Source organism: Eurosta solidaginis, chromosome 3 (genome assembly GCF_040869045.1).
Source record: "Eurosta solidaginis isolate ZX-2024a chromosome 3, ASM4086904v1, whole genome shotgun sequence".
Classification (NCBI taxonomy): Eukaryota; Metazoa; Arthropoda; class Insecta; order Diptera; family Tephritidae; genus Eurosta; species Eurosta solidaginis.
In genome coordinates this window covers 195,258,959-195,274,949 of record NC_090321.1, presented here as the reverse complement: position 1 = coordinate 195,274,949, position 15,991 = coordinate 195,258,959, and the positions used below count along the sequence as shown (strand labels likewise).

The 15,991-nt window shown below is 33.7% G+C and overlaps 1 protein-coding gene across 5 annotated transcripts in view; it reads left to right on the top strand.

The window, feature by feature from the left end:
- Positions 1–15,991, top strand: part of Orai (calcium release-activated calcium channel protein orai) — a 274,407-nt gene that overhangs the window by 36,036 nt on the left and 222,380 nt on the right. For 4 of the 5 annotated variants that reach the window (XM_067774453.1, XM_067774454.1, XM_067774451.1 and 1 more), the window contains one exon: positions 5,206–5,324. The exons of the other annotated variant lie outside the window; for it this stretch is intronic. The gene's annotated coding sequence lies outside the window, so the exon portion shown is untranslated. The remainder of the gene's footprint in view (positions 1–5,205; positions 5,325–15,991) is intronic. 5 annotated transcript variants of the gene reach the window in all.

The following is a 15,991-nucleotide window of genomic DNA, read 5'->3' as shown; positions in this document are numbered from 1 at the left end:
TTTTTAGAACTGGGTACTTATTGAACCGGACACTTTTTTGAATCCGATGAATTTTTATAGCACCAACCATATACTTTTTAAAAGACAGATACCTATAAGAACGGAGTACGGTTTGCGCCGATTCTTTATTTGAGCCTGGTACCTTTTTAGACCGAGTACTTTTAGGAACCGTGTGCTTTCGCAGAGCCGGGTACTTTTCTAATAATAAATAATATGTATAAAAGGAACACCAAACCTCTCAATTTTTTTTTTTTTTGCTGCATGGGGTACTTTTTAACCAGGTACTCTTTTAAAGCCGATTACTTTTAAAAATAGGGTAATTTTTTAAAACTGGGTACGCTTTAAGAACCAGATACTTTATTTGAACCGATTACTGTTGAAAAACTGGTAATATTTTGAAACCGAGTTCCTTTTTGAATGCGGATAGTTTTTTTTTTTTTTTTGTTTTTTTGTACATGATAAATTTTTAAAGTACAGAACCGAATAATTTTTAAGAATCGGTTCCTTTTTTGAACCGATTCTTTTTTAGAGCTTGGTACCCATTGTTGCCAGAACTTTCTCAGAAAAACGGTTAGATGAATACAAATAAACAGCTAAAACCAGCTAAATAAAACTTTTAAGACAAAGAAAAAAAGGTAGAAATTTGAGGGCACTTTCTATGCGTTTTGTTATTATTTTTCTTTTTTTATAAAAGACATTACAGAATAAAAACTTTATTTTTACTTAATTTTCATAAAAAATAAATAAAATAACTTACAGATGCTATCTGTGTAACATAAACGAGATACATACACGATATATAAAACTGTCTATAAATTTTAGTAATGTTTTTGAGGAGAGTGGTTTTTTTAATTGCAAAATAACAGCGCCGATAAAACTATGAAAGATGTAAGTTCCAGATTTTATAGTGTATGAATGAGGGTATTGGGTACTTGTTGAACCGGATACTTTTTAAACCCTATGAATTTATATTGTACGAAGCCATATACTTTTTCAAATTCGGATACCTTTTAGAACGGGGTATTGTTTGAGCCTGGTACCTTTTTAGACCGGATACTTTTGGGAACCGTGTGAACTTACAGAGCCGGGTACTTTGTTAATAATATATAATATTGTAACAAATATTAGCAACACTAAAGGATACTATCATCTCTAAGCTGATACTAAGCAGTCAGTTGTATCTACATAAACGAATCAATCATTATATCTACACATACGTACGTACACGCAGCGGAGAGTAAAGCACAAACCCATGCATATATCTTATCTGAGATGTTCACAAAAGTAGGCAATTATTTGTGCAAGCATCACTCACATATACACGCGCATATGAGAAGCTATAACGTGCATCTGTAGTTACAGCTGGTAATTTTATAGCTGGTAACTAAGTTAAGATCTAGAAATGCCTAGAAGTATGCGAACGAGGAAATCGAAGAGTATAAAAGAGCAAGCTGGGCAATCGTGGAATCAGTTTGATTTAAGTACGCTACCTGTTGAGAAGTAGAAGTGTTAGTTTGAAAGTAGTCTAATAAAGACCATTTTGCATTATTGATTATTGGAGTTATTTATTCAACAATTTAGCGATACGAACATTATTAGAGGGTGTAAAATAAGCGGAGTTGCACTAAATTCGTTACAGTATGTATAAAAGGAACACCAAACCTCTCAAATTTTTTGTTTGCTGCATGGGGTACTTTTTGTACCAGGTACTTTTTTTAAAGCCGATTACTTTTTAAAAACCGGGTAAATTTTAAGAACCAGATATTTTATTTGAACCGATTACAGATTAAAAACTGGGTAACATTTTGGAACCGGGTACTTTTTGAATGCGGATAATTTTTGAAGCATGTGTTTATTTTTTGTACATGATAAATTTTTAAAGTACAGAACCGAATATTTTTTAAGAGTCGTTTCCTTTTTTGAACCGATGCTTTTTTACAGCTTGATACCCATTGTTGGCAGTACTTTTTCAGAAAAACGGCAATATAGATAAAAATAAAAAGCTAAAAACAGCTAAATAAAAAGAAAAAAAAGTAGAAATTTAAAGTCACTTTCCATGCGTTTTGTTATTTTTTTTTTTTCATAAGACATTACAGAAAAAAAATTTATTTTTACTCAAATTTCATAAAAAATAAATAAAATAACTTACAGATGCTATCTGTGTAACTTAAAATTAATACACGATAAATAAAACTCCCCTATAGTCTAATGTCCACTGCCGATGGGTGACGCCCGATTAAATACAGTTTTGAAATAGGTCATCATGAATATGAATACAGGAATTTTAAGTCAGATGGTTTCTTATTATACGTCCAAGCAATTTTAAATATGCAATAAAACTTATAATAAGGTTATGCTGTGATACACCAATCCTTATTCAAGCCTGATTTTGGGTGGGTTATATATAAGCCTTATATAAAAGGTCGTAATGCAAAAAGTAGTATCTCTTAATAAGGCCTAATATATGTAAGTAAGCCTGATTTTCTTTGCTACATAAGCCTTATAATAAATTTGTTATAATCTAACTTACGGCTTGTAATAATTCTATCTTCTTATTTAATAATGGCTTTTAGCCTTACACAAATGAATCGATATAAATACAGAAAAATCAGGAGTTATCCTATTCGTGTGAATGCAATTTGCACTGTTGGAGTCTGTCGTTTAGCGCAGCATAAATATATCATTGCATAGCTCTTTTGTCTACATGCGGACTTAGAAAACTAATTACATGCTTCTGAAATCAAAAACCCAATTTTGCTCGAAAGCGGTTTCGAAGCAGATGAAACAGCCAATCGAATCGAGTTTGTCCCTCACACGGAACGAAAACAACATTAGGTTGATGTTACCTTAATGAAGTTACTGCGGCTCGATTTCTACCTACCATAGTGCTAGCATTACCTGTTCCTTAGCCCCTCAAATTTTGAAAATCTAGTCCGTTCATTTAAAGTTCTTTAAATTGAATCTGCATAGAACTGTTTATCTAGATTTTCTAAAATTTTGAATAAAGGTGATAAAAAGCTTATAGCAATATCGCAATTTTTCAAGCTAAACGAAGAATAAAAGCTAAATCTAGCTTGAAACAAGTAAGAAAGGCTAAGTTCGGGTGTAACGGAACATTACATACTCAGCTGAGAGCTTTGGAGACAAAATAAGCGAAAATCACCATTTAGAGAAATGAACCTAGGGTAACCCTGGAATGTGTTTGTATGACATGGGTATCAAATGGAAGGTATTAAAGAGTACTTTAAAAGGGAGGCGGCCATAGTTCTAAAGGTGGGCCAGGGGTGACTCTAGAATGTGCTTGTAAGTTATGGGTATCAAATTAAAGGTATTAATGAGGGTTCTAGTTGTATATGTGAAGGCGTTTTCGAGATATCGACCAAAATGTGGACCAGGTCTGGGTCACATCATCTGTTGGGTACCGCTAATTTATTTATATATGTAATACCACGAACAGTATTGCTGCCAAGATTCCAAGGGCTTTTGATTTCGCCCTACATAAAGTTTTCATTACCTTCTACTTAATATGGTAGGTGTCACACCCATTTTACAAAGTTTTTTCTAAAGCTATAGTTTGCGTCAATAAACAAATCCAATTACAATGTTTCATCCCTTTTTTCATATTTGATATAGAATTATGGCATTTTTTTTCTTTCATTTTTCGTAATTTTCGATATCGAAAAAGTGGACGTGGTTATAGTCCGATTTCGGCCATTTTTTATACCAAGATAAAGTGAGTTCGGATAAGTACTTGAACTAAGTTTAGTAAAAATATATCAATTTTTGCTCAAGTTATTATGTTAACGGCCAAGCGGAAGGACAGGCGGTCGACTGTGTATAAAAACTGGGCGTGGCTTCAACCGATTTCGCCCATTTTCACAGAAAACAGTTATCGTCATAGAATCTATTCTCCTACCAAATTTCACAAGGATTGATAAATTTTTGTTCGACTTATGGCATTAAAAGTATTCTAGGCGAATTAAATGAAAAAGGGCGGAGCCACGACCATTTTGAAATTTTCTTTTATTTTTGTATTTTGTTGCACCATATCATTACTGGAATTGGATGTTGGCCTAATTTACTTATATACTGTAAAGATATCAAATTTTTTGTAAAAATTTGATGCAAAAAAATAAAAATTTCTAAAAGTGGACCTGTTCGGCGTCTGATTTTGCTAATTTTTATTTAGCACACAAATAGTAACATGAGTAACGTTTTTGCCAAATTTCATCATGATATCTTCAACGAATGCCAAATTACAGCTTGCAAAACTTTTAAATTACCTTATTTTAAAAGTGGGCGGACCACGCCCATTGTACAAAATTTTACTAATTTTCTATTCTGCGTCATAAGTTCAACCCACCTACCAAGTTTCATCGCTTTATCCGTCTTTGGTAATGATTTACCGCACTTTTTCTGTTTTTCGAAATTTTCGATATCGAAAAAGTGGGCGTCGTTGCAGTCCGATTTCGTTCATTTTAAATAGCGATCTGAGATGAGCGCCCAATAAGCCACATGTCAAATTTCAGCAAGATACCTCAAAATTTACTCAAGTTATCGTGTTTACGGACGGACGGACGGACATGGCTAAATGAATTTCTTTTTTCGCCCAGATCATTTTGATATATAGAAGTCTATATCTATCTCCATTAGTTTATGCCGTTACGGATTGCCGTTATGCGAACAAGGTTAATATACTCTCTGAGCTCTGCTCAGCTGAATATAAAAAGCTAAAATGGCAACACTTTAGATAAGAACCTCATCAGTCTTCTTCCTCATTTCTGCATGGGAAATTTTCATATCACTTCAAAAACTGACAGCACACAAACCACTTGCGTCGCGGGCATTGGCTCCATTTACTGTTTTTTTTTTTTTTTTTGTTGAATGTAGCATTTTCATTTTTTTTACTAAACAAACATTAAAATTGGCGATATATAGTAAGTCAGTGTGAAATATTAAATAACACGCTATGGCTAAAATAATAACTGGTTCTAGTTAACAAAAAAGAAAAATATATAATTAAATAATAACACATAATGTTAACAAATTTCCTTACTTACGAGTATATGGTTAGCTTTTATTTAATAAATCACGATTACGTTCTGAAAATATTTTATTTAAACTCCATAGCAATTCAGTTAATGTTGCTTTCATAACTTTTTTTACCATTTAATTTATTTTCCATTCTCTTCAATATCATTACAGCATATTTTTAAAGTCATCAGGTTTGCGTTCAGCGTTCGCATTTATTATCGGAAAGAGCTTCCTTTCCGGTGTTCTTGCATATTAACTTGGCTCTGTTTGCATCTTTTATTCATATAACGGTAAGTCGACAACCAAAAATTTTTATTATGCGCTTCACACCTGATTCTTCTTTTAGCGCAAATTTTGCATCCATTTAAATAATTTGATGTTTCTTTTGTGTTTTGGGATCGAGGAGGAATTGATTAACATCTTGGACACAGTGTTCTATAGACTAGTTCAATAAAAAAGTGTCAACAGATCTCGAAACAATTTTTTATCATTTAAAAACAGGGGAAACCGGCATCTGATTTTTACAGTTCATACAATTTTGAATTTGAGATGTGCTATAATTCCTCCTACAGTTCTTCTGGGATACGAAGTCGTTTTCCATATCCTTTTCTGGCAAATGGCCTTTTGGCCTTTAAAGTATGTTTCTTATTTCACGAAAACCATGAAAACATGGCTATTTGAAAACAATCGCATGCTTTTACGCCCTTACTTACTTAAACCGAGTCATTCATATCTCCTTGTAGCCATAAAGACACTCATCGAAGGATTTGATCCGGTATGTTCTGAAAACTAACACCATAGAGGTGCTAGGTGGACATATTGCAACTTTTAGATCTCTGGATTTCGGTCGCCTCGTAGGAGAGACATACCTACCCAAGTGATATTCTAAGCTATTTAAACCGCGCCATTCACTTCTTGTTCAGTATTCATCTGCTTTCCAAGCCAGGTTACGACAAGAATATTTTTGGCGTCGTACCCCTTCAAAAATTCGCACTAGCCAACGTAGCCCATAAATTTTGATACATAAATGTCATCATTAAATATGTTTCGTTTCTCGCCGTCTCCAAAGCGAACAGTTTTTCTTTCGTTTTAATAATTTGGGAAAATTTTAAACAACGTGACATCAGGACGGACAAGGCGACAGCTGTTTCGATTATACCTTGTAAATCTCTTCAAAGCCTTTTCTCCCCGGAGTGGGAGTGGAACCCGCACTCCTACGTTAGTTGAAATGGTTATAAACGCATTCAGCTATGTCATGCCTTAGTTGTTGTAAAGTTTTTCCCAATTGCTTTCTTCGCATATATTATCTTCCACACATTACATAATTCGTATGTAGTTATGTGTTGAAGTTATGCCTGTTTATAAGGCGGTTTTCGGAGAAACTTGGTATTTGTTATTGTTTTTGTTCTATTTATAGAACTACAACGAATTAACAAAATGTTGTCTACATATATGAGTTAACCGGGGTTCGACTCCCACTCCCGGGAGAAAAGGCTTTGAAGAGATTTACAAGGTATAATCGAAACAGCTGTCGCCTTGTCCGTCCTGATGTCACGTTGTTTAAATTTTTTCCAAATTATTAAGTAAATTATAAAATTGAAAATTGCTTGAAATACGGGCAATCCACGGTTAACTCATATAGTTTTTCTTTCGATTACTCATAGAACCGTACCTTTTGATGTTGTCAGCTTAGAACATTTCCGCGGTAGACATGCTTATTGCAAGACCCGACTAAAATCCACTTATCTGAAGCTTCGAAGAGTAAAAAATATAGCTCCCGAGCTACTTAGTATCAGAAGGTGTTAGCGGAGTGCACCGAGTGCATAGCCGGCAAAGTAATGCCATTCAGAACCCTCCCCTCAACCTTCAGGAAGAGTTTTGTGATTTCAACAACATACTTTCAGCTCCAGCTTTTACAGGGAAATGCCATTGCCAAATCCGGCGCTGTTATGGAAAGGTATTTTATAGTATTTTGGTGTTGGTTGTTCCGTCACCTTAGTCGGGGACCTTTAGTTAGTTAGGCAAGCTAGTACCATTATACCACTACGGCCGAAGATAATCCCAAAAACAATCGCTAAATTGTCGGAAACCGATCTAAAGATAATCCCAAATTGATGCAGTGACAGTCCTAACATCGAGCCCGTAGAACGAGAAATTTCAAAATGGTTCCAAAATTAATACATAATTTCCCCGAAAGGATTCGGAAACAATTCCAAAATGATTCGGAGATAGCACCGAAATCATTCAGAAATAGTCCCAAAATTATAATTTAAAATGTTCCTGAAATAGTCCCGAAGTCACTCCAAACAAACAAACAAACATTGAAAAGATCTAATAATATTCCTAAAATTATCCCGAGGACAATCTGGAATGATATCTAGTTAGCACAGAAATGATTCCCAAATGTTTTATAACAGTTCCTAAAATATCACAAAGCAATCCCGCCATCATTTTAAAATATTCCGCAATAGTCCAAAAAATAAACCTGAAATCATCCTAACAATGCTCCGAAAACAGTCCCTGTAATCCGTAAATTGTCTTAAAAACATCCCGAACTGATTTCCAAAAAAATTTCTAAATGATCTAGAGATATTCCCGAAATTTTCCTTAACCAATACTGGAAAGATTTCGAATAAGTTTTGAAAACAATTCGGAACCATCAGCATATAGTCTTGAATTGATCCCGAAATTTTACCTAATCGATCCCCACAGCAATCGCCAAATAATGTGGAAATATTTCCAAACAGTTCCGAAAACAGTCCTGAAAAGATCTTTAAAAAGTTCCAAACGCAGTCCCGAAATGGACCAGAATACAATCCGGAAGTAATGACGAATAAATCGCAAACTAGTCCCAACATGACCCTGAAATAATTCCGATTCAATCACCTAAATATCATTTAGAAGTGTTACCAAAATTGCCACGGAAATAATGCTAAAATTACTTCGATTAAGTCCCGCCGTGTTGTGATGATAGTGTGCTCCGCCTGACACGCCGAATATCCTGGGTTCTTGCCCCGGGCAAAGGAACATCAAAATTTTAGAAACAAGGCTTTTCAATTAGAAGAAAATTTTTCTAAGTGGGATTGCCCCTCGGAGACAGCATAAAAGAAGTAGGTCCCCTACCGCCAATTTGTAGGAATGATTAAAAATGAACACGACGCAAATTGGTAGAGAAGCTCGGCCTAAAATCTCTTCGGAGGTTATCGCGCCTTACATTTATTTTTTAAGTCCCGAAAACAGTCTCGAGATATCCGCAGAAAATTATTACGAAATAGTCCTTAACAAGTTGTTCCATTTGATATTGATTAAGCCCCGGAAACAATCCGGAAATATCGGCAGAAAGGTCCCAAAAACAATCGTTAAATCGTCTGGAAACATTCCCGAAATAGTCATCTCATGCAGCAAAACCCCAAAACATTTATCTCACTTTTATATCGCATGCAAGAATAATTTTCCCTTTCACATTTTCTGGCACATTTATTGCTGATGTCATTATCCGGCTACCTTTATGTGTGTTATGCACGTGAGCGTCTAAAATTGCTGCTTAAATTAGCTTATTGTGCTGTGACCACGGTTGCCACACGATGTTTTCATTTGGAACCAAAATCATCGAAAAAAAGGACCAGATCTCAAAAAAAAGGGCCAAATTTTAGTTTTATTTTATTGGTATACAAACAATTCGGCAAATTACTAGAGTGTCGTATTTGTTGTAAAAGGGAAACATATGAGGATGTTTCCGAGGTTTCCTATATAAAATTTTAATAAAGAAGACACTTGGATTTATTTCAAACTGCACAAACAAAAATTAAGTGTACGTTAAGGTATTACATTTTCACATTTCTAGGATAAATCTATGTCTTTCACCAACCAAACGTTGTGAACCTAGTTTTGCTTGATTGCAATGAAACAAAATGTATAGCGCAGTTAGGTTTTAGTAAGGAACGTTTAAAAAGTTTGCGTTTTGGCAAACTCAGTAAATCGTAAATGAAACTAAGCAATTGTGTTAGTTCTATTTTTGTATATGCTTATTTGCAGTTTAAACTTCATACTAGACCCTAGATTCAGTAAGTAATTTTGAATTCAGACTAAAAATCAAGCGTCTTAAAAGTTTCAACCGCGTAATAACTGAACCGGATTTATCGGGTTTTGCAAGCACCTAATGGAATAATGTCACACAAAAACTTCTTCCGAAATCAAATCTTTTTTGCATTAGCTTCAAAAGCTGAATATAAAATACATTTTTTAATCGCAATTCGTTCCACATTTATAAAGCTATCACTTTCAAAAGTATATCTGACTTACTTCCAGTTAAAATATTTCTTGGCACAAGTACTAAGTTTCCAAGTATCTTAAGTGGCTTTACACTACAATAGTCCTGGAATTCCTTGAACCCACTGAGCTGCTTTGAACAGGGTGAGAAAGACTTAAATATCGACGTTTCAAACGAAGAGTAATGATTTCAAAATTTTTGCATAGAATTTTTTTGCAAAAAGTTTTAAAGGTATTACTGTTTGTTTGGAACAAATTGGTTTCATTCCTTTACTTAGTTTTCAGTTCATTGTCATATTTCTTAGATACACACGTGTATTTGAGATACATTTTTTTCCTCGACTAGTCACAAAAATATATCACGAAAAGAGTTTGATAACCGATCGAAATATCTACCCACTAAAACAGGTTTTTTTTTTGATAAGTCCGCTGTTTCCTCAAAATTTAATGACAATGTATTTGCCCGAAAATTTAACACTTCTCTTTTTAATGCCTCGCCTAAGTTATCTCCCATGTGAAATGTCATTATTCTGCTATATTTTATTGACAGAGCGATTTTCGTGGTAAGAATTCCATTGAAGTAAATTGAAAACTATATGTGGGTTAATCATATATGTAATACTCCTATATTGATAATAGAAAATCCTCGCAATGTGTTTTGAATTCGAAATCAAAACAAGACAGCCTATAAAATGTTTGTGATTGTAGCAGCATAAGTGTGACAAAAAATTGTATATTTAGGTACATTCGATTATTGGATACAAAAACAAAAACGTTTAAACGGCAATATATCGGCACGCTGATGTTTGGGAGTGTACCTAGCCTTTTGTAGCAATATAGGATTTATATAGGTATTACATATATAGGGTTAATAAATTTGTGCAAATTTTATGAGCAGTATATTGAATTTTTGTTTCAGTGAAAAATAAATAAAAGTACCAAAACCTAACCGAAAAAGGACCAAAATTTCGAAAAAGGGACCAGCGGACCAAATGGGGTTGGAAGGGACCATTTTTGGTACAAATGGGCCATTAGTGGCAACCGCGGCTGTGACATCAGTTCGCTCCACTGATGACCTGAAACGAAACATTCATTCTCTCTCAATTCGTTTCCAGGAATGGGGCTTGAAATCAGCTGTCAGTTCATTCAATTGTAAACAAAAGTTCATTCGTTTCCAAGAATGGGTCTTGAAATCAGATGGCTATAGAGTTGCCTAAAATACGCAAAAAAAAAACTGCAAGAAATCCGTTCGGTTTCATTATTTTCAAATAAATCAGAAAGTAAGCTGATAAAAACTTATTCACATTTATAAAAAAGGCAAAGTTTTGTAGAAATATTTTGTGGTAGATAAGAGAAAAAATATGAAATAATATATTTCGATTGCGTTGCTGTGCTTTGCTGCACTGGCATCTCTATAAGATAACAATGAACGGCTAGCCCCTTTTTTCACTTTGATGCGACCAAACTGTTTATGTACATACATATGCATATCCACATACAACAAAAACGCGAAAATTACCAAATTAGATCACTTGGTGAAGTACCTGCGTTGTCGTCAGCAAAAGGCTATTAATTAAACATGTTGCGTTAACCTATACGTATACCTACAATTTATCTCAGCTGTCAAAAATGGAGTGTCGCAACGCTCCACAAAAACATGGCCGTTATGCATCCATTTACATCAATGCGAAGACTAAGAAGCTGACTTTTATATCAATCGAAAGTTGCTACCGAAACCCGTTTCGTGTGCAGCCTTTCGACGAAAGGTGTTTAACTGATAAATTTTCCACGAGTGAAAAAGAGTTATTTTTTCTTCGGATTTGTAATCCTGAAAAAAAATCGAGTTGACAATCTTGAGTAAATTTTCGGTGAAAATCATAAATTAAACCTTTACCATGTAAAATACCCCAAAGTTATTCTGAAATGCCCAAATTTGGTTTTGAGCATGATGGCATCTATAGCCAATGTTATAAAAAATGCACATTTTCACGCGCTCTCAGAGAGCGAGAAGTTTCATATCAGGTCATCAGTGGTTCGATCTTAATCGTAAACCCATGTTGAGCCCATAAACTCGAATCGCATGCAATTTAATTACGCTCGGGAGCAACAGCAAAATTTAGCTAATATAATTTTTTTTTTTCGATTTATATATGCTCACAATCACTTAATTAAGTAATAATATTGTTTTCTATTGTCAATTAATCGAAATAACAGACAAATCAAAAATCATTCAATCGTCCGCGTATTTGTGTGTGTGTGTAGGTAGGTATAAATACATATATTACGTATACGCAGTGCTGTGCAATTTGTAAATATGAATGAATTTACTTTGATAATACCTACTGCAGGTTTTCTTAAAACAAAAATTTGCATATGCGAATGTGTGCAATTGTACATTGTATAAGCATTTGAGCTTATTTTGAACTCGATACGTTTTCAGTTGTATAACAATAACAATAAATATCACATATGAATAAAAAAGATGCAAACGTTCATTGTATTAATTGCTTAATTACCAGCTATCAATAAATTTATTTGTTTATAATAATATTTGGTTGCACATATGTATTTATATATGTGTGGATCCCAATATATGTATGTATGTACAGTACAGTGGGAAAGTATTAGAACAAAATGAAAATATTTGTTTTTGTCAGTTTATCGTATCATTTATTAAAATACACAATTTTTTTTCTGCACCAGAGACGCCATTATGCACCTGATTTCGAAAATCAAGGTTATTTTTAATTCCATGGTAACGTTTTTGAGATATTTACGAATAACGGTTTTTTCAAAAAAAAAATTGGGTCCACTTAATCATATATATCTCAAGAACGAATTAAGCAATTCCAAAACGGTTTGAAGCTTTTAAAAGGTAATAAAATTTGCTATAAACTGTGCATACAACACTTTTTGCCAGGCCCTGCACATTCAAAGATAACGTACAATCATTACGGATTTTTTCCATTTTTTTTGTAAAAATATAAAAAAATTTGTACTTTGCGAGGAAGGAGGATTCCTTTTTTCTCTCTAAGCTCTGTTTTATTACAAAAAAATATGCTTTCATTCAAAAAAATCGATGGACAATTACAAAAGTTATAAGCATTCAAGTAAAATATCCATTTTACACTTAAGTACCCTACTGGTACAAATTAATATTCGCTAACTCACTGATATACGAATACTAACTACCAGCAGGGTACTTAAGTATTAAATGGGTATATTTACTTGAATGTTTATAACTTTTGTATTAGTCTATCGATTTTGTTGAATGAAAGCATATTTTTTTGTAATAAAACAGAGCTTAGAGAGAAAGAAACAAATCTGCAAAAAAATAAAAAGTTTTCGAGATCCTTCCTCGCAAGGTACAAATTTTTTTATATTTTTACAAAAAAATGGAAAAAATCCGAAATGATTGTTCGTTATCTTTGAATCTGCAGGGCCTAGGAAAAAGTGTTGTATGCTCAGTTTATAGCAAATTTTATTACCTTTTAAAAGCTGCAAAATGTTTGGAATTGCTCAATTCGTTCTTGGGATATATATGATTAAGTCGACCCAATTTTGTTTTTTTTTTTTTTCTTTTTTTTTTTTTTTTTTGAAAAAAACCGGTTATTCGTAAATATCTCAAAAACGTTACCATAGAATTAAAAATACCCTTTATTTTCGAAATCTGGGGGAATTTCATAATGGCGTCTCTGGTGCATTTTGGCTGTAAACCAGTGATATTATTCACATATTCGCAGTAGTTTTGTACATTCAACGTAGTTCTATGACTCGAACAAATTTTTAATGAATTTTACTGAAAGTTCCATCAAAATTTATAAGAAAACAGTGAGTATGTTATTTCAAGCGATTTTCTTGAAAATGTCCACCTTTTGCTTTGATGACTGCAGCGCACAATTTCGGCATTATTTCGATGAGTTTTTGAAGTGTTTGATGCGGAATATAATTCCACGCTTCGTTCAAACAATTCCAGATATCGGAAAGGCTTGTTGGCTTTAGATCACACATCGACCCAATTTTTCCCACAATTGCTCGATGTGATTTAAAACGGAGGATTGTGGTGTCACTCCATTGTATTAAGGTCACCTTCGACTTCTTTCGTTCTAAATAAGAAGTACAATGTTTTGATGTATGTATGATGTATCAAATTAATGCCAGATGGTATTGCATGGCATTGGAGTATGCTGTGATACTGCTCTCTTTTCAAATTTTCTTCAATTTTTTTTAGTTGACCAACGACAGTGTATCTGAAACAGCCCCAAAATATCACTGAGCCGTTTAACAGTTGGCACAGTGCAATCTGTGAACATATTGACGCCTATGGCTACCGAAAAGTGCTAATTTTGATTCGTCTGACCATAAAACTGATTTCCACTTGTCAGTCGTCCAGTCAATATGTTCTTAAGCGTACTTCAGTATTTTCTGTTTATTTACCGGTCGTAGAAGTGGCTTTCTAACAGCAATGCGTCCAATCATACCTTTTTCTTTAAACCAGCCTTTGACTGTCGTAAGCGATATTGGTGAATCCAAGCCGTCATTGATTTCGGCACGAATTTATGATGCAGATTTCCATCAATTGGCCTTACTTATGCATATATTTTGTTGTCGATTCTTTAGTTTGTCTTTCTTGGTCGACCACATCGTTTTCTGTTAGTATTTGGTACAGTTTCCCGATATCTTCTAATGGCCGTATGAACTGAACACAGAGATATTTTCAAAAGTTTGACTATTTCTCTATAGTTTTTCCCTGGTTTTTGCAAAATAATGATTTGGGCTCGTATTTCGACGGATATTTCCTTTTGTTTGACCATTTTCAATCTGGAAAAATACAATTCTGTGGCTATTTCAACTTCAACATCTTTTTATAACTTTCATGAACATGAAATGATATATTAACTTTGGTCCGATGTTTGTAACGTTGAGAAATATAGAAGATAGATTCACCATTAAGTATACCGAATTGATCAGGCCGACGAACTGAGTGTATATAGCCATGTCCGTCTGTTTGACTATTTTGCGTTCAAATTTTGAGATATGTCAATGAAATTTGGCACAATGATATATTTTTGTATTATATTAGACATTTGTCGGAACCGGTAGGATCGGACCACTATAACATATATCTCCCATACAACCGATCGTTCAGATAAGACGATTTTGGTCATTCCCGCCGCAATTTAGAAAGTATAAACGTGAAACTCGGTGATATATATTCTAATATATCATAAAGATATCCTGAAAAAATCACTTTGATCGGAGCCATATATAGTTATATCCCATACAACCGATCGTTCAGATAAAAAGATTTTTGGCAATTTCTACCTTAATTTAGAAAGCAATAACGTGAAACTCGGTGATATATGCTTTAATATATCATAGAAGATTTTCTAAAAAAATCACTTAGATCGGAGCTATATATAGCTATATCCCATACAACCGATCGTTCAGATAGAAAGATTTTTGGCCATTTCTCCCTTAATTTAGAAAGTATAAACGTGAAACTCGGTGATATACATATGCTTTAATATATCATAGAAGATTTCATGAAAAAATCATTTCGATCGGAGCTATATATAATATATATCCCATACAACCGATCGTTCAGATAAGGGGGTCTTTTGCCATTTTTATTTTATATTTATCTTAAAAATCGTTTAGGTATGTTCACTATATATTTCTTATCTTATACATCCGATTATTTGGAGATTACGAACGGGATAAGATTATTGTTCAGTCCCATTCATGAAAGGTATGAAGTCTTCGGCACAGCCGAAGACCGTCCCGTCCTTACTTGTTTTATCTTGTTCTAATACTTTCCGACTGTATTGTATGTCGTAACTTACTATCGGCATAAGCTTACAAAAACAAAAACTTAAATTCTAAACAAAAAATTGCATTTTACATTTCCTTGGTTTAAATTTTTTGTTGTTACAGCGTGCATGCAATTTTGTATAATAGACACACCCACAAACTGAAATATTTGCAATTTTTAAAAGGAAGTGGATGCGTTAAGCTTCCTACTAGTAGATAACTTACAGGTTTCGACTTTAGCTCAAATGAGATTGAGAAACTTGCACGTACTTTAATATAACACCGGCTTGGACTTTTAACCTGATAAGTGAAATTTTTACCAAAATTTACTTTTTGCTGCTGTTCGATATCAACCAGATAAAACAGAGCGTCAAGGTATGAACTATAAACAAAACAAAGCATGCATGATCCTATAATGGTCTCGAAGTAATCCTGAAAACAATCTTGAATTTACTCCGAAATAATCTTAAAATTATCGCAAAAAAAATCCGAAATAGTCATAATAATCGCATGCTGACACCAAAAACAATTCCTAAAAGATAAAGCTCAAAAATATTCCCGAAACAACACATAAATTATCAAAAAAAAATTCCGAAATGAGCCACAACTGATCATGAGCTGATCAATAAGGATCCTTAAACAATCGCGAAACAGACCCGGAAAGGCCCCAATAGTTCCAAAATGATTCGAACACAATTTCGAAAGCTTACAGAAATATTCGAAATGAACGAAAAACAATAAGAAAATTATTCTAAAACTATCCCGAAAGTGCTCGGAAATAGTTTCCATATGATTTTGAATAGAATCTCGTAACAGTCCCTTATTATTCCCGTAATCGTCAAAAAAAAAAACGAGCCCCATCATCATCTCGTAT